General features: G+C 38.1%; 1 non-coding gene across 1 annotated transcript; it reads left to right on the top strand.

Annotated features, from left to right (window-relative positions):
• Nucleotides 1-2,579: 2,579 nt before the first annotated feature.
• Nucleotides 2,580-2,687, top strand: LOC112745098 (small nucleolar RNA R71). The gene has a single exon (XR_003173043.1). It is a non-coding gene; the product is annotated as a small nucleolar RNA R71 (small nucleolar RNA).
• The last annotated feature ends 21,357 nt before the right edge of the window (nucleotides 2,688-24,044 follow it).

Genomic DNA, 24,044 nt, shown 5'->3' with positions numbered 1-24,044 from the left:
TTGTTGAGGTCCATGAGTGGACTCTCTTGTTGTGCAGTCAAATGCTCTACTACTGAGCTATGGACCCTTGAGATGAATCTCTCCATCTCCTATGACTCAGAGGTGGAAGCTTTTGTCTTCCCTTTCCTCTTTCTAGAGGTTTCTCTGGCCTTAGGTGCCATAAATGGTTATGGAAAAATAAAAAGCAATGCTTTTACCACACCAAACTTAGAAGGTTTGCTCATCCTCGAGCAAAAGAAGAAAGAAGTGAGTAGAAGAAGAAGAAAATGGAGGAGATGGAGGTGTGTGAATGGTTTGAATTTGAGTGGGTGGGTGTAGGTGGGTTGTATGATGGTTTTTGGAGGAGTAATGGAGGTGATTGGTGGAGGTTATTTTGGGGAAGAGTATTATGGAAAGGTGTGAAGAGGAGAGAAGAAGAGGTGGGGTAGGTGGGGATCCTGTGGGGTCAAGGACTTAGTATCCCTGCTCCAATTAGGTGTGCAAACGCCATTAGAATGCATGTCTGGCGTTAACCGCCAGCTTGCTGCTTGTTTCTAGCATTTAACGCCAATTCTATGCTCTGTTCTGGCGTTAAACGCTAGTCTGGTACTTGTTTCTGGCGTTTAACGCCAGCTTGATGCTTCTTTCTGGCGTTAAACGCCAGTTTGATGCTTCTTACTGGCGTTTAAACGCCAGTAAGCTCTTCCTCCAGGGTGAGCTATTTTTAATGCTGTTTTTCATTCTGTTTTTGATTTTTCAGTAGTTTTTGTGAATTCACATGATCATCAACCTAAAGAAAACATAAAATAACAATAGAAAATAAATATATATAATTAAATAAAATTGGGTTGCCTCCCAACAAGCGCTTCTTTAATGTCAATAGCTTGACAGTGAGCTCTCATGGAGCCTCATAGATGTTCAGAGCATTGTTGGGACCTTCCAACACCAAACTTAGAGTTTGAATGTAAGGTTTCAACACCAAACTTAGAGTTTGGTTGTGGCCTCCTAACACCAAACTTAGAGTTTGACTGTGGGGGCTTTGGTTGACTCTGCAGTGAGAAAAGCTTTTCATGCTTCCTCTCTATGGTTACAGAAGGAGATCCTTGAGTCTTAAATACAAGGTAGTCCTCATTCAGTTGAAGGACCAACTCTCCTCTGTCCACATCAATCACAGCTCTTGCTGTGGCTAGGAAGGGTCTTCCAAGGATGATGGATTTATCCTCATCCTTCTCAGTGTCTAGGATTATGAAATCAGCAGGGATGTAAAGGCCTTCAACCTTTACTAACACATCCTCTACTAATCCATAGGCTTGTTTCATGGATTTGTCTGCCATCTCTAATGAGAACTTGGCAGCCTGTACCTCAAAGATTCCCAATTTCTCCATTACAGAGATTGGCATTAAGTTTATCCCTGACCCCAGGTCACACAGAGCCTTCTCAAAGGTCATGGTGCCTATGTTACAGGGAATTAGAAATTTACCAGGATCCTATTTCTTTTGAGACAAAGTGTGCTGAACCCAGATATTTAGTTCATTAATAAGCAATGGAGGCTCATCCTCCCAAGTCTCATTACCAAATAGCTTAGCATTTAGCTTCATGATTGCTCCTAAATACTGGGCAACTTGCCCTTGAATAATGTCTTCATCTTCTTCAGAAGATGAATAGTCATCAGAGCTCATGAATGGTGAAAAGAGGTTCAATGGAATCTCTATGGTCTCTAGATGAGCCTCAGATTCCTTTGGTTCCTCAAAGGGAAACTCCTTATTGGTCACTGAACATCCCAGGAGGTCTTCCTCACTAGGATTCACGTCCTCCTCCTCCTCTTTGGGTTCGGCCACACCAAGTAAGGTTATGGCCTTGCACTCTCTTTTTGGATTCTCTTCTGTATTACTTGGGAGAGTACTAGGAGGAGTTTCAGTGACTCTTTTACTCAGCTGGCCCACTTGTACCTCTAAATTTCTTACGGAGGACCTTGTTTCATTCATGAAACTTAGAGTGGCCTTAGATAGATCAGAGACTATATTTGCTAAGCTAGATAGATTCTACTCAGAATTCTCTGTCTGTTGCTGAGTGGATGATGGAAAAGGTTTGCTATTGCTAAACTTGTTTCTTCCACCATTGTTAAAGCCTTGTTGAGGCTTTTGTTGATCCTTCCATGAGAAATTTGGATGATTTCTCCATGAGGGATTATAGGTGTTTCCATAGGGTTCACCCATGTAATTCACCTCTGCTATTGCAGGGTTCTCAGGATCATAAGCTTCTTCTTCAGAAGATGCCTCTTTAGTACTGTTGGATGCGGCTTGCAATCCATTCAGACTCTGAGAAATCATATTGACTTGCTGAGTCAATATTTTGTTCTGAGCCAATATGGCATTCAGAGCATCAATTGCAAGAACTCCCTTCCTCTGAGGCGTCCCATTACTCACAGGGTTCCTTTTAGAAGTGTACATGAATTGGTTATTTGCAACCATGTCAATGAGTTTCTGAGCTTCTGTAGGCGTTTTCTTTAGGTGAATGGATCCACCTGCAGAATGGTCCAATGACATCTTTGATAATTCAGACAGACCATCATAGAATATATCCAGGATGGTCCATTCTGAAAGCATGTCAGAAGGACACTTTTTGGTCAGTTGCTTGTATCTCTCCCAAGCTTCATAGAGGGATTCACCTTCTTTCTGTTTGAAGGTTTGAACATCCACTCTAAGCTTGCTAAGCTTTTGAGGAGGAAAGAACTTGGCTAAGAAAGCCGTGACCAGCTTATCCAAAGAGTTCAGGCTATCTTTAGGTTGAGAGTCCAACCATATTCTAGCTCTGTCTCTTACAGCAAACGGGAAAAGCATGAGCTTGTAGACCTCGGGATCAACCCCATTGGTCTTAACAGTATCGCAGACTGCAAGAATTCAGTTAAGAACTGAAAAGGATCTTCTGATGGAAGTCCATGAAACTTGCAATTCTGTTGCATCAGAGAAACTAATTGAGGCTTTAGCTCAAAATTGTTTGCTCCAATGGCAGGGATTGAGACGCTTCTTCCATGTAAGTTGGAATTTGGTGCAGTAAAGTCACCAAGCATCTTCCTTGCATTGTTATTATTTTCGGCCATGTCTCCTTCTTTTTCGAAAATTTCTGTCAGATTTTCTCCAGAGAGTTGTGCTTTAGCTTTCCTTAGCTTCCTCTTCAGAGTTCTTTCAGGTTCAGGATCAGCTTCAACAAGAATGTTCTTATCCTTGTTCCTGCTCATATGAAAAAGAAGAGAACACAAAAAAAATATGGAATCCTCTATGTCACAATATAGAAATTCCTTATATGAGTATAAGAATAGAAGAATGGGAGAGGGAAAAGATAAGAATTCGAACACAGAGGATAAGAGTGGGTTCGAATTTTTGAGTGAAAGAGAAGTGTTAGTAGATAAATAAATAATTAGAAGGAGATGAGAGAGGGAAGAATTCGAAAATTAAACAAAATAAAATAAAAATATTTTTTTAATTTAAAATTAAAGTTAAAATTCAAAAATAAACTAAAAATGAAATTAAATTAAATTAAAATTTAAAACAATTAGTAAATTAAAAAGGAATTTTGAAAAAGAGGTTAGTAATTTTTGAAAATTAGAGAGAGAGAATTAGTTAGGTAGTTTTGAAAAAGAGAATAATTAAACAAAAAGATAAGATTAATTGAAAAAGATTTGAAAATCAATTTTGAAAAGATAAGAGGTTAGAAAAGATTTTGAAATTGATTTTGAAAAAGATGTGATTGACATTGAAAAAGATATGATTGAAAATCATTTTGAAAAAGATTTGAATTGAAAATTAAAAAGATTTGATTTTTTTGAAATTAAAGTTGATTACTTGACTAACAAGAAACAAAAAGATATTATTTTAAAATTTAAAGATTGAACCTTTCTTATTAGGCAAGTAACAAACTAAAATATTTTGAATCAATCACATTAATTGTTAGTAAAGATTTTGAAATTATGAAATGAAATTAAGAAAAAGATTTTGAAAATCATTTTAAAATTTTCGAAAATCATAAAAAAAATGAAAAAGATTTAATTTTTGAAAAAGATTTGAAAAAGATAGAATTTTTAAATTGAAAATTTGATTTGACTCATAAGAAACAACTAAATTTTGAAAATTTTTTTTTGAAAAAGTCAACTCAAATATTTGAAATTTATGAGAAGAATAAGGGAAAGATATATTTTTTTTTATTTTTGAATTTTTTAATGAAGAGAGAGAAAAACACAAAAAAGACACAAGACATAAAAATTATGAATCAAAACAAGAAAAATATGCAAGAACACTTTGAATGTCAAGATGAACACTAAGAACACTTTGAATGTCAAGATGAACATCAAGAACATGTTTTTGAAAATTTTTAAGAAAAGAAAAACATGCAAGACACCAAACTTAAAAATTTTTTAATGTTGAGACACTAATAAATTGAAAATGCATATGAGAAATAAGAAAAGATACAAAACAAGAAAAATTAAAGATCAAACATAGAAAATCATCAAGAACAACTTGAAGATCATGAAGAACACATGCATGAGTATTCAAAATTTTAAAGAAAAATTAAAAGCATGCAATTGACACCAAACTTACAATTTAACACTAGACTCAAACAAGAAACATCATATTATTTTTTTGATTTTATGATTTTATAATTTTTTTTGGATTTTTCGAAAATAAAAATAATAAAAACAAAAAGCTTAAAATTAAAATAAAATTACCTAATCTGAGCAACAAGATGAACCGTCAGTTGTCCAAACTCGAACAATCCCCGGCAACGGCGCCAAAAACTTGGTGCACAAAATCGTGATCGTTCATTCCTTGGTAACAGCATTAAAGTCTTAATACGCACGTTCATAATCTTAGTTCTTTGTCACAAATTCGCACAACTAACCAGCAAGTGCACTGGGTCGTCCAAGTAATAAACCTTACGTGAGTAAGGGTCGATCCCACGGAGATTGTCGGCTTGAAGCAAGCTATGGTCACCTTGTAAATCTCAGTCAGGCGGATTTAAATGGTTATGGTGAATTGATAATTAAAATACAATTAAAATATAAAATAGGATAGAGATACTTATGCAATTCATTGGTGAGAATTTCAGATAAGCGTATAGAGATGCTTTTGTTTCTTCTGAACCTCTGCTTTCATGCTATCTTCATCCAGTCATTCCTACTCCTTTCCATGGCAAGCTTTATGTAGGGCATCACCGTTGTCAATGGCTACTTCCCGTCCTCTCAGTGAAAATGGTCCAAAATGCACTGTCACCGCACGGCTAATCATCTGTCGGTTCTCGATCATACTGGAATAGGATTCAGTAATCCTTTTGCGTCTGTCACTACGCCCAGCACTCGCGAGTTTGAAGCTCGTCACAGCCATCCCTTCCCAGATCCTACTCGGAATACCACAGACAAGGTTTAGACTTTCTGGATCTCAAGAATGGCCGCCAATAATTCTAGCCTATACCGTGAAGACTCTGATCTCACGATCAGGAGGCTAAGAGATATGCATTCAAGCTTGCTTTCATGTAGAACGGAAGTGTTTGTCAGGCACGCGTTCATAAGTGAGAATGGTGATGAGCGTCACATAATCATCACATTCATCATGTTCTTGTGTGCGAATGAATATCTTAGATAAGAAATAGGCTTGAGTTGAATAGAAAAACAATAGTACTTTGCATTAATTCATGAGGAAGAGCAGAGCTCCACACCTTAATCTATGGTGTGTAGAAACTCTACCGTTTGAAAATACATAAGAACAAGGTCCAGGCATGGCCGAGAGGCCAGCCTCCAAAACATGATCAAAGGATCAAAAGATAATCCCAAAGAAGGTTCAAAGATGTAAATACAATAGTAAAAAGTCCTATTTATACTAAACTAGTTACTAGGGTTTACAGAAATGAGTAAATGATGCAGAAATCCACTTCCGGGCCCACTTGGTGTGTGCTTGGACTGAGCATTGAAGCTTTCACGTGTAGAGGTCTTCCTTGGAGTTGAACGCCAGTTTATAACTTGTTTCTGGCGTTTAACTCTACTTTGCAACCTGTTTATGGCGTTTAACTCCAGAATAGGGCAGAAAGCTGGCGTTGAACGCCAGTTTGCGTCATCTAAACTCGGGCAAAGTATAAACTATTATATATTTTTAGAAAGCCCTAGATGTCTACTTTCTAACGCAATTAAGAGCGTGCCATTTGAACTTTTGTAGCTCCAGAAAATCCACTTTGAGTGCAGGGAGGTCAGAATCCAACAGCATCTGCAGTCCTTCTTCAGCCTCTGAATCTGATTTTTGCTCAAGTCCCTCAATTTCAGTCAGAAAGTACCTGAAATCACAGAAAAACATACAATCTCATAGTAAAGTCCAGAAATATGATTTTTATTTAAAAACTAATAAAAATATATTAAAAACTAACTAAATCATACTGAAAACTATGTAAAAACAATGCCAAAAAGCATATAAATTATCCGCTCATCAAACACCAATTATTTATTTTGCTCAAAAATAATGTTTGTCATCACTAATTAATTTGGTTAATTTCTTAACTCAACAATCTCTCCCTTGATGACAAACATGATTTAAGCAATAATCAAAAAGGAAATTAATTTGAGTAAGGTATGGAAACTCCCTTTGATTTTTGTCATTTGCTTTTATGTTGCTCCCCCTTTCCTTTTCAAGATTAGCTCCCCTTGGATTTATGCTTTCCTCTTTGTTCCTGTTTTTCATTGTTCTTAAAGAGGGCACAATAAAGAGCTACATACATTTATCTTGGCTAAGGGATATCAAATAAGCAACATCACATAATCATAGTAGCTGCAGCAATGCCAAAAAATCCTAGGACATATTTCCTATTCCTATATTTATCTTCCTATATTTATCATATTCCCCCTTTTGTCATCAAGGGCGGATAATAGGCATGATCAGCAAAAACAAAGTCTTGTATCCTACAGAAAAGAGTTAGTTCACAGTGCAAAGTACTAACTAAACTACCAAAGGTGCAGCAGTATTTAGAGTTATTACAGTCATCCAAAATAAAATAGTTCAGAACCATTCCCTTCTGAATTGGCTTCTTCTTCAACATCAGTGGCAGGGTCTTCATCCTCTTGAAGGTTATTGATGAAGGACATGAACACAGCCACTCTATCCCTTGATTTCTTTAGGAAATTCTCATGCTTGCTAGCCAGCTTCCTTTGCTCTTTGCTCATAGCAATCAAGTGATTTGATTGAGAAACGAACTCCTGAACAACATCTTTGACCACATTCAGCAAGGCAGATTTCTTTCCAGTAGAGATGGATGTACCCTCAGTGGAAGGAGTAGGAGAATCCTCAGGGACAAAGTCATCATCTTCATCATCTAGGACAACGCTTTTAGATCTAGTGGGTCCTTTTTGCTGTTTCACTGAACCACTCCCTTTTAGGTATGAATGTCTGTTTTGATATTTCTCATTGGTCAAGTCAACACCAAAATACTCAAATATGCAAGTTAGAAACATGCCATAAGGAAGTGCTTTGTCCTTTTCACTCCTAACAGAGTCAAACATATATCTAACCATCAAGTATGCAAATAAAATTTCAGTTTTAGTGAGAAGGGCATATAAAACAAGAGTATCAGTGTAGAAACCCTTTGATATAAGCCGCTTTGAGGCAGAATAATGTGGTTGACCATTCGGTGCAACTGAGCATGCTCATATCCTAGGCCTTTGTGAGTGGGTGTAATACCATCAATTAAAGAAACATGTTCACAAATGTGAGCCAATGCATCATGATAAGAAATTCCAACTCCTTCATCCCACTTAACTGAAGTGTAAGCACAAGGCCCAACATCAGTATACTTCAATGCATCACTGATAGTTTCATTGTTTAAAACTATGTCTCGGCCCTTTACATATGAATGAGCAGTGCCTTCATGATAAGTCATGTTTGCATAAAATTCTTTGACCAATAAGGGATAAACAGGCTTTTTGATGTCAAAAAGATGATTCTAGTCTAGAAAAATTAAGTTATCAACAAATGGAAAACCTTTTCTTTTCAAAGATGGCAGATCAGCGAGAAAAGATGGACATAGGGTACGATACTTGATAACCCTATCATAAAAGTCATTATTCATGGCAAATTTGAATCTATAGGAGTTATAGTTCGAGTGAGGGGTCAAAAAGTGAGCTTTGTGATCAAAAGGTCCAATGTCTGGTTCTTTAACATTTTTGAGAGGGACTAGAGTGTTACCTCGTTGAGAGCGCACAGGAACTGACTTGGATTTGGGTTGAGTTGGTTCGGGAACAGGTTCCTCAGCCGCCGGACGTTTTCCATTGGAGGAGCTAGGCTTCGCAGAACCAGGTTTTGAGGAGCCTGGCTTGGATGGTGTGACCTTCGGTGGTGGTGTCGGCTTGGCAGGGGTAGGGTACCTTGGCATGGTCTTGGTTCGTGCCATGGGAGTAGTGCGAGGAGGAGAGGTAGGAGGAGAAGGAGATGGAGTAAATGTCCGGTCTTGGGAGCGAGTGGAAGACTTTGTGGGAAGCTTGTACACTTTTTTACGAGGAGGCCTTTTAGTAATGGTTTTCTTCCTCATTTGGTTGGTTTCAGTCTTTTGAGGGTAGATAAGCAGTAAAGTGAGTGGGAAGAAATCGAAGAGTTATGGAGGGAAGAGAGGGAGTGTTGGTAACCGTATCCAAAAGAAAGTTTCTCAAACCATGCAACTACATCATCTATTGAAAAGACATGACCTCATACAAGAAAGATTTTATTTGATTAAAAATAAAACAGGAAAACAATTTTAAATTTTGAAAGACAACAAAATTAAGCTGAAACCCTTTTTGGACCAAAAAAAATTAAATCCACTTGAAAACCTTTTTGGGCCACAAAACATTAAATGAAAACCCTTTATGAAAACTTGAACACACAAGCCATCAAAAATAACAAACAAAATTTTAATATTCATGTTGGGCCCATAGGTGGTTTGAACAAAGGAAACACATACGGCTACCCAGATCTGACTTGAGATTGGCCCAGATTAACTTTCACTTGAAACAAGCCCAGAACACGCTGATTTGAAGGAAACGTTCATCACCTGCCCAGAACTGTCTCATACCTGTTTATGAGACAAAAAATCTCCAGCAAATACATCAACATATTTCAAATAAAGAATCATAACTCAAAATTCCTAGGCAAGTCCTAAGCATGCAGAATCTATCCTCAGCTAATGGTTTTGTGAAAATATCTGCTAATTGCTCCTCTGATTTAACAAATTGAATACTAATATCCCCCTTTTGGACATGTTCTCTTATTGAGTGAAATTTCACTTCAATATGCTTAGTCATAGAGTGCAAAACTGGATTTTTAGAAATATTAATGGCACTCATATTATCACACATCAAGGGAATATTTTTAGCATGTAATTTATAATCTGCAAGTTGTATTTTTAACCATAAAAGTTGAGAACAACAAGAAGAAACAGCAATATACTCAGCCTCAGCAGTGGATAAGGCCACTGTTGGTTGCTTTTTACTTGACCAAACATTCAATGACTTTCCAAGGAAGCAACATAGGCCTGAAGTACTCCTTCTATCAACTCTATCACCAGCAAAATCTGCATCGCAATAACCAACTGCAGAAAAATCATCAATCTTAGGATACCAAAGACCGAAATTGGATGTGCCATGAACATATCTAATGATCCTCTTAACTGCAGAAAGATGTGACTCTTTTGATTTGGATTGGAACCTAGAACACAATCCAACACTTTGCACAATATCGGGTCTAGAGGAAGTTAAGTACATAAGAGAACCAATCATTCCTCTATACCTAGTCTCATCAACATCTTTCTCAGTTTCTCCCTTATCTAATTTTGAATTAGGATGCATGAGAGTACCCATGGGTTTGGCATTTTCCATACCAAATTTCTTAACTAATTCCTTGGCATACTTCTCTTGATGAATGAAAATACTATTTTCAGTTTGTTTAATTTGTAGCCCAAGGAAAAAATTAAGTTCACCCATCATACTCATGTCAAATTCACTTGTCATGAGCTTTCCAAATTCAGAACAAAGGGATTCATTATCTGATCCAAAAATAATGTCATCAACATATATTTGGACTAGAATAAAAGAATCATTAGAATTCTTGATAAATAGAGTTGTGTCAGTGGTGCCTTTTTGAAAACTATTTTTCAAAAGAAAAGAGCTAAGTCTCTCATACCAAGCTCTAGGAGCTTGTCTTAAACCATAGAGAGCTTTAGATAATTTGAAAACATGATTAGAATGCTCTTTATTTTCAAAACCAGGAGGCTACTCCACATACACTTCTCTATCTATCACACCATTCAAAAATACACATTTCACATATATTTGATATAATTTAAAACCACAAAATGCAGCATAAGCTAAGAGAAGTCTTATGGCTTCCACTCGGGCAACAGGGGCAAAGGATTCATCAAAGTCTATTCCTTCTTCTTGGTCATATCCTTGTGTCACTAGCCTTGCCTTGTTTCTTGCAATGCTATCATCTTCTTCCAACTTGTTTCGAAATATCCACTTGGTGCCGGTCATTTTCTTTCCACTTGGCCTTGGAACCAAAGTCCACACTTGGTTCTTTTCAAACTCAAGAAGCTCATCCTCCATAGCTTTAACCCAAGAAGGGTCACTAAGGGCTTCCTTGACATTTTGAGGCTCTATTTGTGAAAGAAGGGCAATGTTTGATCCTTCATTTGCCTTTCTAGTGGAAGACCATGTTTGCACTCCATGAGAAATATCCCCAATGACAAATTCCTCAGGATAATTCTTCAAGAATCTCCATTCACGAGGTCTGGTGGATTTGGAGGCAGATTCAGATACCAAGGGAATCTGGGTGCTGTTGACTTCAGGGTTTCCTTCATATTCGTGAGACAAACTGGAATTGTCTCTTAATTTTTCAGCAACAGCAGTTTTTGGTTCAGCTTGAACATAATTTCCATTTTCTTGATTTTGCACAGTTTCAACTTCCTTTTGAGCTTGATTTCCTGCATCACAATCTTCCAAAATGCTTTGCACCAAGTTAGTATCATAAAATGTAACATGTATGGACTCTTCAATAATCCTAGAATCTTGATGATACACCCTATAGGCTTTACTAGTTGTGGAATATCCTACAAATAAATACTCATACGCCTTTGGATCAAACTTACCCAAATTCTCTTTGTTATTCAAAACAAAACATTTGCATCCAAAGATGTGTTAGTAATCTAAGTTTGGTGGGTAGCCTTTCCAAAGTTCATAAGGGGTTTTCTTCAAAAATTTCCTTATGATTGTTCTATTCAAAATGTGGCAAGCCGTGTTAACCGCTTCAGCCCAAAGGAATTTTGGAACATTACTCTCACAAAGCATAGCTCTTGTCATTTCTTGTATGCTTCTATTTTTTCTTTCCACAACACCATTTTGTTGTGGTGTTCTTGGACAAGAGAAGTTGTGAGATATTCCAAATTCCTCACAAAAGGATTCAAATAAATTATTTTCAAATTCAGTTCCATGATCACTTCTTATAGAAGAGATTTTTAAATCCTTTTCATTTTGAATTTTCTTGCAAAAAGGTTCAAAGGCCGAAAAGGATTCATTTTTGTGTGCAAGAAACAAAACCCAACCAAACCTAGTATAGTCATCCACAATTACTAAACCATAATATTTACCACCTAGGCTTTGAGTTCTTGTTGGACCAAATAAATCAATATGTAGCAACTCAAGTGGTCTTTTAGTAGAGATGTCTTCCTTTGGTTTAAAAGAACTTTTTGTTTGTTTTCTCATTTGGCAAGCATCACAGTGATGTCTTTGTCAAACTTTATCAAAGGAAGACCTCTTACTAATTCTTTCTTTACAAGTTTGTCTATTTGAAACATACTTGCATGGCCCAATCTCTTGTGCCATAACCACTTTTCAGATTCTTTAGAGTGAAGACAAGCTACATTTTGATCTTTTAGTTCATCAAGAGTAAGTCCATACATATTATTAAAACGCTTGGCAACAAACATCACTTCATTTGTCTTTTCATTAACAACACATCATTCAAGCCTTTTGAAAATAACTAAATATCCTAAATCACACAGCTGACTTATGCTCAAAAGATTGTGCTTCAAACCACATACCAAAAGTACATCATCAATGAAGGTAGATTGCTCATTACTTACTTTTCCAATAGCAATGATTTTACCTTTACCATCATCTCCAAAAGTCACAAAACCTCCATCATACTTATTTAGTTTGATGAAGTAAGTTGACCTTTCAGTCATGTGCCTTGAACATCCACTATCCATGTACCACATATCCTTTTTGTTCTTGGATGCTAGGCAAATCTGCATGAAGAGTTTCAAGTAGCCTTAGGTATCCAAATTAATTTGGATCCTTTGAAGTTAATCCATCTTGGTTGCCCAAGTGCATTGAAATCACCAACAACATTGTAAACTTTGTTTCCTACAACTCTCTTTTCAATGAAACATTGTGCATATGAGTGACCAAATTTCTTGCAATTGACACAATGATTTTCTGATGTGTGTCGCTGAAATTGAGGTAAGTTATATTGCTTGAAATGATTAAAGTGTTGAAATTTTCTGGTTTTTGGAGGAGATGTATTTCTTTTGACAAACTGATTTTTATTAAAGTTATTCCTCTTTACGAAAGCATTTTCACCAGAATTTATTTGAACATTTTTACCTTTCGAATATGAGCTTTTGTTGTAAAATGGTGGTTTCTTGAAAACAGCCTCATTTTTCGAAATGTAACCCAAACCTGGCCGGTTTGAACTCGGATCAGTTCTTGGTGAAGGCTCAGTTTCACTTGTGTATACTTCATCAAATTTTTCTTCAGAAGTTGAAATATATCCAATACCCGATCTGTTTGGTATGGATTTGGTATTTGATGAAGAAGCCACAAATTTTATAGAGGAAGTGTTGGAAACTGCATCTTCCTTGGCTATGTAGCCTAAACCAGATTTTTCAAACAATGGTTTTTGACTTGCAAGTAATTTGTCCAAGTTACTAGAACCTTGAGCAAATTTTGCTAAGTCACCATTCAGCCTTTTAATCATATCATTTAATCTTTCATTTTCAGCAATTAACTCATGAGAAGGATTCACAATGTGCTTTCCTTTTAATTTTTCAATTTCAGATTTTAGAAATCTGTTTTATTCAACGATGTCCAAAGCACATTCAGTTTCCTTCACTTTTTCTTTTAAAAAAATTATTTTTAGCTCTTAACACATCTCTTTCAGATCTGCATTCATTGTACTTGTCAAGCAGTTTTGAGGTGTTTAAAGTGAGATCATCAATAATAGCATGTAAGTCCTCAATGGTCAAATCATAATAATTTACCTCATCATGATTGTTGTTTCCAGCCATGAAACAGTCTTTGTCATCTCCTTCAGATTTTTCTTCTTCATTTGAGTCGTTCTCAAGATCCTCCCAAGCTGCCATGAGTACTCTCTTCCTTTCTTTCTTTCCTTTGTCTTCCTTTTTGAGCTTTGGACAGTTTAGCTTAAAGTGTCCAGCCTCCTTGCAGTGGTGGCACGTCACTTTGCTCAAGTCGATCTTGTGCTCTTTTGAACTTGAACCCTTGTATTTACCCTTGTTCTTCATCATCCTTTTAAATCTTCTAGCAAAAAACAAAAGCTCGTCATCTGAAATACCATCACTAGACTCACTCTCTTTCGGTTCTATTTGTGACTTGAGGGCTATTCCCTTTTTCTTTGAGTCTGTCTTTGTGTGTGTGGCTTCATAGGCAAGGAGTTTTCCTCTCAGCTCATCATAGGTTATGGGACTTATGTTGTTACTCTCGGTTAGGACAGTGACAGTGTTTTCCCATTCTTTTGTGAGGCTTCTAAGGAGTTTTCTCACCAAGGTTTGTTCTGCATAGTTTGTACCCATAGTATCAAGGTTGTTGATTATGATTGAGAATCTCTCAAATGCTTCATCAATGCTTTCTCCATCCTTCATGCTAAACATCTCATACTCTTTTCGCAGCATATCTATCCTCGTTTCTTTGACTTGTTTAGTACCTTCGTGTGTAACCTGGAGTTTTTCTCAGATTTCTTTGGCTGTCTTGCATCTAGACACCTTCCGATACTCTTCAAAGCTGATAGCACAATGAAGGAGGTTGATTGCTTTAGCATTCAGCTATATCTTCTTCTTATCATCTTCATTCCATTCAGCTTCTTCTTTTGGAGTCACCACTCCATCAACACTTGTTTTTGTTGGGATCTTGGGACCGCTCACAACAATCTTCCATAAGTTGTAGTCAATGGATTGGATGAAAATCTGATAAACTCATATTTTTTGATATATATTGTGCTCAATTTGAGTGATTTATTCACTCATTCACCTACTTATTCATGTTAATTGCATGGTTTTACTTTCCCTTCCTTATTATGTGATGAATGTAAAAAAACATGTTTCCTATACTTTAAAAGTAATTATTTTAATTATCCTTTATTTCCATTCGATGCCGTGATTCGTGTGCTGAGTAGTTTCAGATCTTCTAAGGCAGGAATGACTTAAAGGATGGAAAGGAAACATACAAAAATGGAAGGAAAGCACAAAACAGATTTTTTGAAAAAACTGGAAGCGACGCGACCGCGTGATTGACGCGATCGCGCGCCTTGAGCGAAACGCATATGACGCGGACGCATTACTGAAGTGACCACATGACAAGGAAAACTCCAGATGACGCGACCGCGTGACCCACGCGGACGCGTGACAGAGGCCACGCACCAGAAATTATAGAAAATGCTCCCGGCAATTTCTGAAGCCCTTTTTGGCCCAAATCCAAGTCCAGAAGGCACACATCAGAGGTTATGAAGCGGGAGAATGCATCCATTCAGAGGAGAGTCTCCAATTAGTTACTTTTGATGAATTAGATGTAGTTTTGAGGGAGAGGTTCTCTCCTCTCTCTTTTAGGATTTAGAATTAGGATTTCTTTTGCTTTCAGGATTATCTCTTTTTATCAGGTTCAATATTCCCTTTTAATTACTTATTTTCTCAATTTAATTTATGGATTCTTCTATGTTACAGATTACTCTTTGAATTAATGTTATTTGAGGTATTTCAGTTTATGATTGCTTTCTTTTATTTATATTACTGTTACTTCCAATCTGAAGATATTTTTATTCAAGTAGATTTACTTTTTTCCCTTTTGGTCTTGGTTAAGAAATCAGTAACTCAGGAGTTATCAAACTCAACATGATTGATAATTGTTATCTTTGCTAATTGAATTGAACTTCAATAATCCCAATCTTTCCTTAGGGATTAACTAGGATTTGAAGATCAAACCAATTAGTCACTTGACCTTTCTTTGCTTTAAGTAAAGGCTAACTAAGTGGAATTAAGATTCAATCTTCATCATCATTGATAAGGATAACTAGGATAGGACTTCCAATTTCTCATACCTCGCCAAAAGTTTATTTTACAGTTATTTATTTATTTTACCTGCCATTTAAATTACTTGTTCCTCATCTTCAAACCCCCAATTTACAATCTTCATAACCAATAATAAGAACATACTTCCCTGCAGTTCCTTGAGAAGACGACCCGAGGTTTAAATACTTCGGTTATCAATTTTTAAGGGGTTTGTTACTTGTGACAACCAAAACGTTTGTACGAAGGAATTTCTGTTGGTTTAGAAACTATATCTACAACACAACTATTTTTATAAAATTATTTACTAGCAAAAATCCTAACGTCAAAATGGCGCCGTTGCCGAGGAACTGCAATCGTGTGCCTTTTTACTGGTTATTGTAAATATTTTTCTTTTACTTGTTTATTTGTCTTTATTTTCTCCTTTTATTTCCATTAGCTACTATGAATCCTCACCCCTCTCGCTTTGAGTTTGGTTCTAATATTGTTGAAAGGAGTGAAAGTTATAACAGGAACATATATCAAGGTCAGAGCAATCAAAGATGGATGGAGCCAAGAGGATCTGATCAACCCTTTAGGCAAAAGCACCCTCCAAGATATCATTGACAAAGACCATTCTACAATGCATACCAAGCCAATAGACATGGTGGACAACCTTGTAGTTACCAACAAGCCCCACCCTTTGCTTATAGGCCATCCTCTCAACATAACTTCGAACCACCACACTCACAAGCTCCTTTTTACCATTCACCACCATATGATCCTCATTTACCCCAATTCCAATCCAATTACTCCCAGACACCACCACTTCCCCATGTACCACATCCAAACCCATCACCCCGAGAATTAGAGGTTTGCCTTAAGGAAACAGTAGATCAACTTCAAACAACCCTTCATCAGCTGGAGCAAGCAGTAAGTCAATTATCTTCTAGACGTTTGAACATTCAAGGACCTCACACAGCCCCATGTGGACAATCTAATGAAGAGCGTAGTATGAAGGAGATACTAGAAACTCCAGTGGACAGAACAGGGCATGACTTCGTACTGGAACAAGTAGAGGAAGCTGTCATTGTAAAAGAAGAAGAGTTGGTTGAAGACTTAGGAGAAGCTGAACCTCCATGGGAATCCAGAATTGTGGAAAATTCTGTCAAGGATGTTACAATTGATGCTAAGGAGGATAGTGCACAACTCCCAAAGCAAGTCTTTTATGAAGAACTAGACGGAATAATCCAAGAAGCAAGTTTCCTTGATGATGATAATCTCAAGTCAAGTTCTCCCAGTAATGAACTTGCATCAGCAAGTGAATTCTCTGAGATCGAAGAATCTTCCCCAAGTGAATACGAAGATGATGCGGAGGTAGATTTCTCTCAACCTCCCGTTTATGACTTAAGTGACGAGGAAGACATAGAAAGCTTTGATCAGGACATGGATGCATTTGAAGAAGTCTACAAGGAAGTGAAGAAATTCACCGAAAAGCATAAGGGAGTAGAACTTACAGAACCACTGGAAACACCTATCCCAAGGCCATTACCACCCAATACAAGCTTCAAGTGGGTACAATCCTTAACCTTTAGCTTTATTTTTCCACTTGAATCTGGGTTGCTTGAAACAGATGACCAGCTTAGAGCTCTCTGCGGCTTTAAGAGTAAGAGGGAAATGGCTCATACTCAGAGCTGGTGCACAAGGTTCAATAAGGTTCCACGCTTCAACTCGAAGTGCACGGATTGGCATCATGATCAATCAAATGGATCTCGGAAAATGTTTGGTCACCATGGTGAGAATCTACTTTCTAAACCGCACGGAGGGAAAAATATAGATCAAGATGGAGGCAGATTTCAAAGCAAAGTTTGGGATCCTGGAGTCTGTTCTGACATTCAGCACACTGGAAGCCTGAGAATCTGTTTGAAGCTGCTCAGAAGCTTTACGTGCCTTGTTTGGGATCCCGGAGGCCACTGGAATTACAAACATTGGTGGAGATTCCTGGATGAGTTCAAGCACAAGCCACCATAACAAAGGACTCCCCAATTGTCCAACTTAAGGACTTTAACTAAAAGTGCTAGGTGGGAGACAACCCACCATGGTATGGTCGTTTCTTTTTCAGTTTTATTTTGTTTTATTTATTTTTGTTTTCCTTTTCAATTGAACCTGAATATTATTCATTCACATTGCATACTGCATAATTGCATACCTGCATGAAAAAAAAAGAGAGTAGGCGTGCGACGCGACCGCATCACTCATGCGATCGCGTCAGTTGCGAAAAACACTTCGCACGCGTCCGCATCATTCACGCGGCCGCGTGATCTGGAGATCGGCGTAAGGATCCAACGCCCAGAAAGTTGGGCTAGAATGGTGCGGCTGTTGCACGTTTCGCACAAAATGACCCACGCGATCGCGTCACTTGCACAGCACCTATCCCACGCGAAAGCGTGAGTGACGCGATCGCGTCGCGTGGATTGCACACCCCAAAGGAGATAGAGAGTTGCGCTGAAACGACGCTGGAATTACGCGTTTAGCACAATTTCTAGCGACGCAGTCGCCTGCCTCACGCGACCGCGTCACTCATCCTTTTACCCATTCCATGCGATCGCATCACTCACGCGATCGCGTCAACCCCCATTCCACCCCAGCCATGCGACCGCGTGCCCTACGCGATCGCGTGGATTCAAATTCGATAACCCCCCAGCAACGCGAAACCCTACCCATTCATCCCCCTCAACCCCCTTCTCCTTCCTCTCTTCTCTGCAACCGCCACCACCCACTTCCAGCCACCACCACCGACCACCGCCCCACCGTCGACCACCCAGACCCCACCGCCGCCGCGCCACCCCCTTCTCCCTTCCCTCTCTTTCTTCTCTTTCTCTCTCTCTTCTTCCCTTAACCACCGCTGCCACCACCGCGGACAACCACCGCCCACCACGCCGTGACCGTCGCAAACCCCCTCTCTTCCAACCCCCTCTTCACCATTACTCCCTACCCTACCCCCATTTCCCCACCCGAACCCCCTGCCTCCGAACAGACAACACCGCCACGCCAACTGCCGCCGCGCCACCATCAACCACCGCGTCAGTCGCCACTACCACCATTCCCCAGCCATCTCTCTGCCCCACTTTCATTCATCCGCCTACCAGGTTCCGCCGAACGCCACCCTTCTTTCAATTCCCAGTTAATTACATATTTTTCTATTTATGTTCATAATTAGGCTAGTTAGATATGCATGTTGTAGTGGATTCTAGGTGGTTAGGTAGTCTAGGATGTGGTTAGTGGATTTAGGCCTGATTAATTGCGCTGTTCATGCTACTTGCTTTATAATTTTCACAATTCTGCTGTTGTTGTGATGTTAGTATTGTTCATATGCTGTTCTTACTGTTCATGCTGCTATTGCGAATGTTCTTTCTTGTTCATACCTAATTGCAGTTTGTTTTATTTCATATGAACTGTCCTGCTTACTGTTTATTTTCTGGGAACATCCAATTTTAGCCGGAATGCTGCCCAATTTTCTGTAAATTATTTTGTTTCCATTCATGTCTTGGTTTTGGCACTTTAAACTCTGGTTTACTCTGCTTTTACCAAACCAATTCATGAATACCAGGGCAAACTTTCTTATTCTTTTTTATTTCCTGGTTCATAATCTGCATTTTTGATGTTTAGCTTCCAATTTTTGATTCATCATCAACCTGATTCCCTTGTTTGGATATGAGTTAACTGTAGCTTCTAATTGAGAATACTTGTTACTTAGAAAATGATCATCATGCCACTTACTCTAACCCATTTTTTACTAATTCACTAATTTTAACTTCCTAAACTCTTTTTTCATTCCTAACCAACCTAACCTTTCAAAACATCTCTTCTGGTTTTTCACTATTCTCTTTAACCTTCGAACCACGGCATGATGATAATTTTTCCTAATTAACATGATTTCTAATACATTTTGGATTGTTAATTTTTCTTCTCGGACTTTTAACTCCTATTCAATCCTTAATGCACATTTACTTAACTCGTTTTCATTACTCCATTGCTCCTTTGCCACTATATGCTTATTTTGTGATTTGCATACTTGTTTTCCTGTTTTTATTATATCCTAGTTTTCTGTTTTTCAGGATGTCTGACACCCAAAAAAAAGGAAAGGGAAAGGCAACAACTGACAAACGGAAAAGAGGAGAATCCTCCATGTCCATCCTGGACATCATGCATGATGACTCCTGGCGGGAGAAATACTTTACCCCGCAGGAGAAGGCTGACCAGCTACTCCCTGCTACTGATCCCATTAAGTTTGCAAACCGATACTGCGAGCTGAAGTATCCAGTGTTTGCAACCTCCAGGAACCTGTACCTGGAGAGGACTCTGAAGATCCCAGAAGAACTCTAGCAATACACCTCTGATCAGATCAAACAAAGAGGCTGGTTCTTCTTGGAGAGAAACCTGACTGAGGTCAATGCATCTTGGGTAAGGGAATTTTACTGCAATTACTTCAAAACTTCCCTAGATGCAGTACACCTAAGAGGAAAGCAGATACTGGTCACTGAAGAGGCCATAGAGGATGTTCTGAAGCTCCTGCCTAAATCCAATCAGCCGGATGGTTATCAAAAGGCTGAGGAGGACATGCGCTTCATGAAGTTTGACTGGGATGTCGTCAAGGCAAGGATAGCCCTTGACCCGACTGTTCCATGGGTCATGGGTCAGAACACCACCATGCCTAAGGGTATCAAGCGGGCATACTTGAACGATGAGACTCGGCTATGGCATCAGATCCTAAGCAACATTATTATGCCGAGTACTCACGAGACGGAGCTACCTGCCGCTATGATCACTCTCCTATGGTGTGTGATGGAGGGTAAGGACCTGTACCTGCCACGCTTCATTCGGTACTACATGGCTAGGGTCCACGTCCGAGGTACTCTCCCCTTTCCATATCTGATTACACAGCTTGGCCGTCAAGCTGACGTGCCTTGGGAGGATGCTGATGAGAAGCCACCTGCTGCAGAATGTAAGAAAATTATCCCTCACAGTAGGAACTTTCTGGCTTTGGGCTACAAACCTCCATTCCTCACTCCTACTGATGAGACAGCCACACCATTTGCCGGCCCCTCTTCCTCTACAGCTACCCCTGCCACCACCACTGCACCTCCACCTGCCTCAGAGCCAGTTTATCACTTAGTGCACCGCCTGTTTCAGCAGCTAGACCAAATGGAGTGCCGCAACCGGTGCCGATATGAGAGATCTGAGCGTCGCAGTAAGCGACGCTATGAGCACCTGAAGTTGATGATCCGTTCTAGCGGCGACATCCCCTCCGAGCCTGACACACCATCAGAGCCATCTGAGGAGGAGGCGGATGACCACGAGGCGGAGACCCATCCACAGAGAGAGGCTGCACAGGCAGGCTCAAAGCAGGCTGTGCCCTAGCAGGAGGCCCCACATCAAATTCAGGCTGCAGACCCAGAGATTCCTATTCAGTCAGCACCTGCTCTGCAGCAGGCAGATCCTCAGACCACCACCACAGAGACTCCAGCTACCCATCCTTCCAGTGATGACACCCCTTCACACCCTGCTTGAGTGAGCATTAGGGACGATGCTTCATATTAAGTGTGGGGAGGTCGCCATCTCTGGCGTATATTTTTTGGTGAACCACTACAGACTCTTTTTACTTTATTATTTTTCTGTATTTTTCTCTTTATTTTTATTTTTATTTTCTCAGTATTTATACATTGCTATTTTCATATATTTTTACTATATTTCTGCATGTTGCACTTTAGTTCATATTTTAGCCATTTAGTTTAGTTGCAATTCTAACTTATTAGTTATAGAAAATGTGGATTAATTAGTATAGTTTACCCTTTTAGCATAAGATAACTTAGTTTAAATTAAAAATATAAAAAGGAAGTAAACTAGAGACTTTAACAGAATAAAAACAACCCACACCTTGTATATATAGCATTACATATTAGTTAGTTAACAACATTTCATCAAGGAGAAACACTAGAACTTTAAAGCCACCTTAAGATTTACATTGAGAATAATGGGAACTCTTAATTTTACTTGCTTGACATATATAACTGATATATGATTATTGAGTTAGAGAACACACAGCATGTGAGTTTTGAGCTTAATTGCATAGTTACATTTAAACCATAATATTTTATTCCTGTGTTTTCCGCCCTTCTTATTTATTCCGGTGTTCTTTACTTTGTTTTAATCTATATGTCTGATTATAGAATATAGATACATACCAAGAAAGTGATTGAGGCCATTGTTTGATTCTAGCTCACTATTTCCAAATTAGCCTACCTTTTACATCACCCTTGTTAGCCCCCTTGAGCCTTTAAATCCCCTCTTATTCGATAACCACAATACTAGCCTTAAGCAGAAAAACAAAATAAAAATCCCAAGTTGAATCCTTGGTTAGCTTAAGATAGAAAGTGTGTATTGTTTAAGTGCAGGAAACCTATTGGGAACATGGATGATAAAAACAAAGGGTAGAAAATTAGCAAGAATAAAATATTTCAAAATAAAAATTTTGGGAAGCATGCTCATGTGAAATCAAATTAATTGAATTACCATGTGCATTAATAAAAAAATAAAATAAAATAAAATAAAATAAAATAAAATAAAAATATTTATTTTTCAGTATTTGAATAAAGGGGATACAGAAGAATTCCCCAAATGCAAAATAAAGCAATGCACATGGGACAAAATTAAAACTAATGCATGAGCATGCAACATCAAAAGTGGAAAAATTTGGGAAAATAGGTAAAGAAGCTTTGCTTTACAAAATATGTATGTTAGGTGAGATCTTAGACTAATCAAGGATTCACTTAATTAGCTCACTTAGCCTTATACATATACCCTTACCTTTACCTTGGCCCCATTACAACCTTAATTAAAGACCTCATGATTTTTGTATGCCTATATTCTATAATTGTTGATTAGTTAGATGAAGAAAAAAGTTATGGAAAGTAAGGATAAAAAGAAGAATAGAGTGATTAACCCAATAAACACTGAGTGACTAGAGAGTAAACACAAAATCCAGTGAGGGTTCAATAACTCATCAACATATATCTCTGCTTAAATTGCTAATTGTCTTGCAAGTTTGTAAAATATTTTTCTTTCCCATCTCAATTGTAAAAGTGCTTTATCATTATCTAAGGTTTGGCTATGCATATATGATTCCTTGAGAATGTGAATTAATTTAACTACATGTAAGTTTTATATACAAGTGAATAAAAATTAGAATTGCATGATTCATTTAGGTAGTTGCATTTAGAATAGATTGCATTGCATGAGATTCCACCACTTCAACCTTACCTTACTCTTTGTCTTGGATTTAGCATGAGGGCATGCTATTGTTTAAGTGTGGGGAGGTTGATAAACCCATATTTTATGATATATATTGTGCTCAATTTGAGTGATTTATTCAATCATTCACCTACTTATTCATGTTAATTGCATGGTTTTACTTTCCCTTCCTTATTATGTGATGAATGTAAAAAAACATGTTTCCTATGCTTTAAAAGTAATTATTTTAATTACCCTTTATTTCCATTCGATGCCGTGATTTGTGTGCTGAGTAGTTTCAGATCTTCTAAGGCAGGAATGACTTAAAGGATGGAAAAGAAACATACAAAAATGGAAGGAAAGCACAAAACGGAGTTTTTGAAGAAACTGGAAGCGACGCGATCGCATGAGCGACGCGGCCGCATGCCAGCGTGAAATAAGTAGTGACGCGACCGCGTGATTGACACGATCGCGCGCCTTGAGTGAAATGCATATGACGCGGACGCATGATTGAAGCGACCGCGTGACAAGAAAAACTCCAGATGACGCAACCGCGTGACCCACGCGGACGCGTGACAGAGGCCACGCACCAGAAATTATAGAAAATGCTCCCAGCAATTTCTGAAGCCCTTTTTGGCCCAAATCCAAGTCCAGATGGCACATATAAGAGGTTATGAAGTGGGAGAATGCATCCATTCAGAGGAGAGTCTCCAATTAGTTACTTTAGATGAATTTGATGTAGTTTTGAGGGAGAGGTTCTCTCTTCTCTCTTTTAGGATTTAGAATTAGGATTTCTTTTGCTTTCAGGATTATCTCTTTTTATTAGGTTCAATATTCCCTTTTTAGTTACTTATTTTCTCAATTTAATTTATGAATTCTTCTATGTTACAGATTACTCTTTGAATTAATGTTATTTGAGATATTTTGGTTTATGATTGCTTTCTTTTATTTATATTACTGTTGCTTCCAATCTGAAGACATTTTTATTCAAGTAGATTTACTTTTTTCTCTTTTGGTCTTGGTTAAGAAATCAGTAACTCAGGAGTTATCAAACTCAACATGATTGATAATTGTTATCTTTGCTAATTGAATTGAACTTCAATAATCCCAATCTTTCCTTAGGGATTAACTAGGATTTGAAGATCAAACCAATTAGTCACTTGACCTTTCTTTGCTTTAAGTAAAGGCTAACTAAGTGGAATTAAGATTCAATCTTCATCATCATTGATAAGGATAACTAGGATAGGACTTCCAATTTCTCATACGTCGCCAAAAGTTTATTTTACAGTTATTTATTTATTTTACCTGCCATTTAAATTACTTGTTCCTCATCTTCAAACCCCCAATTTACAATCTTCATAACCAATAATAAGAACATACTTCCCTGCAATTCCTTGAGAAGACGACCCGAGATTTAAATACTTCGGTTATCAATTTTT

Source organism: Arachis hypogaea, chromosome 14 (genome assembly GCF_003086295.3).
Source record: "Arachis hypogaea cultivar Tifrunner chromosome 14, arahy.Tifrunner.gnm2.J5K5, whole genome shotgun sequence".
NCBI classification, from domain to species: domain Eukaryota; kingdom Viridiplantae; phylum Streptophyta; class Magnoliopsida; order Fabales; family Fabaceae; genus Arachis; species Arachis hypogaea.
This window is presented reverse-complemented; position numbering and strand designations above follow the sequence as displayed.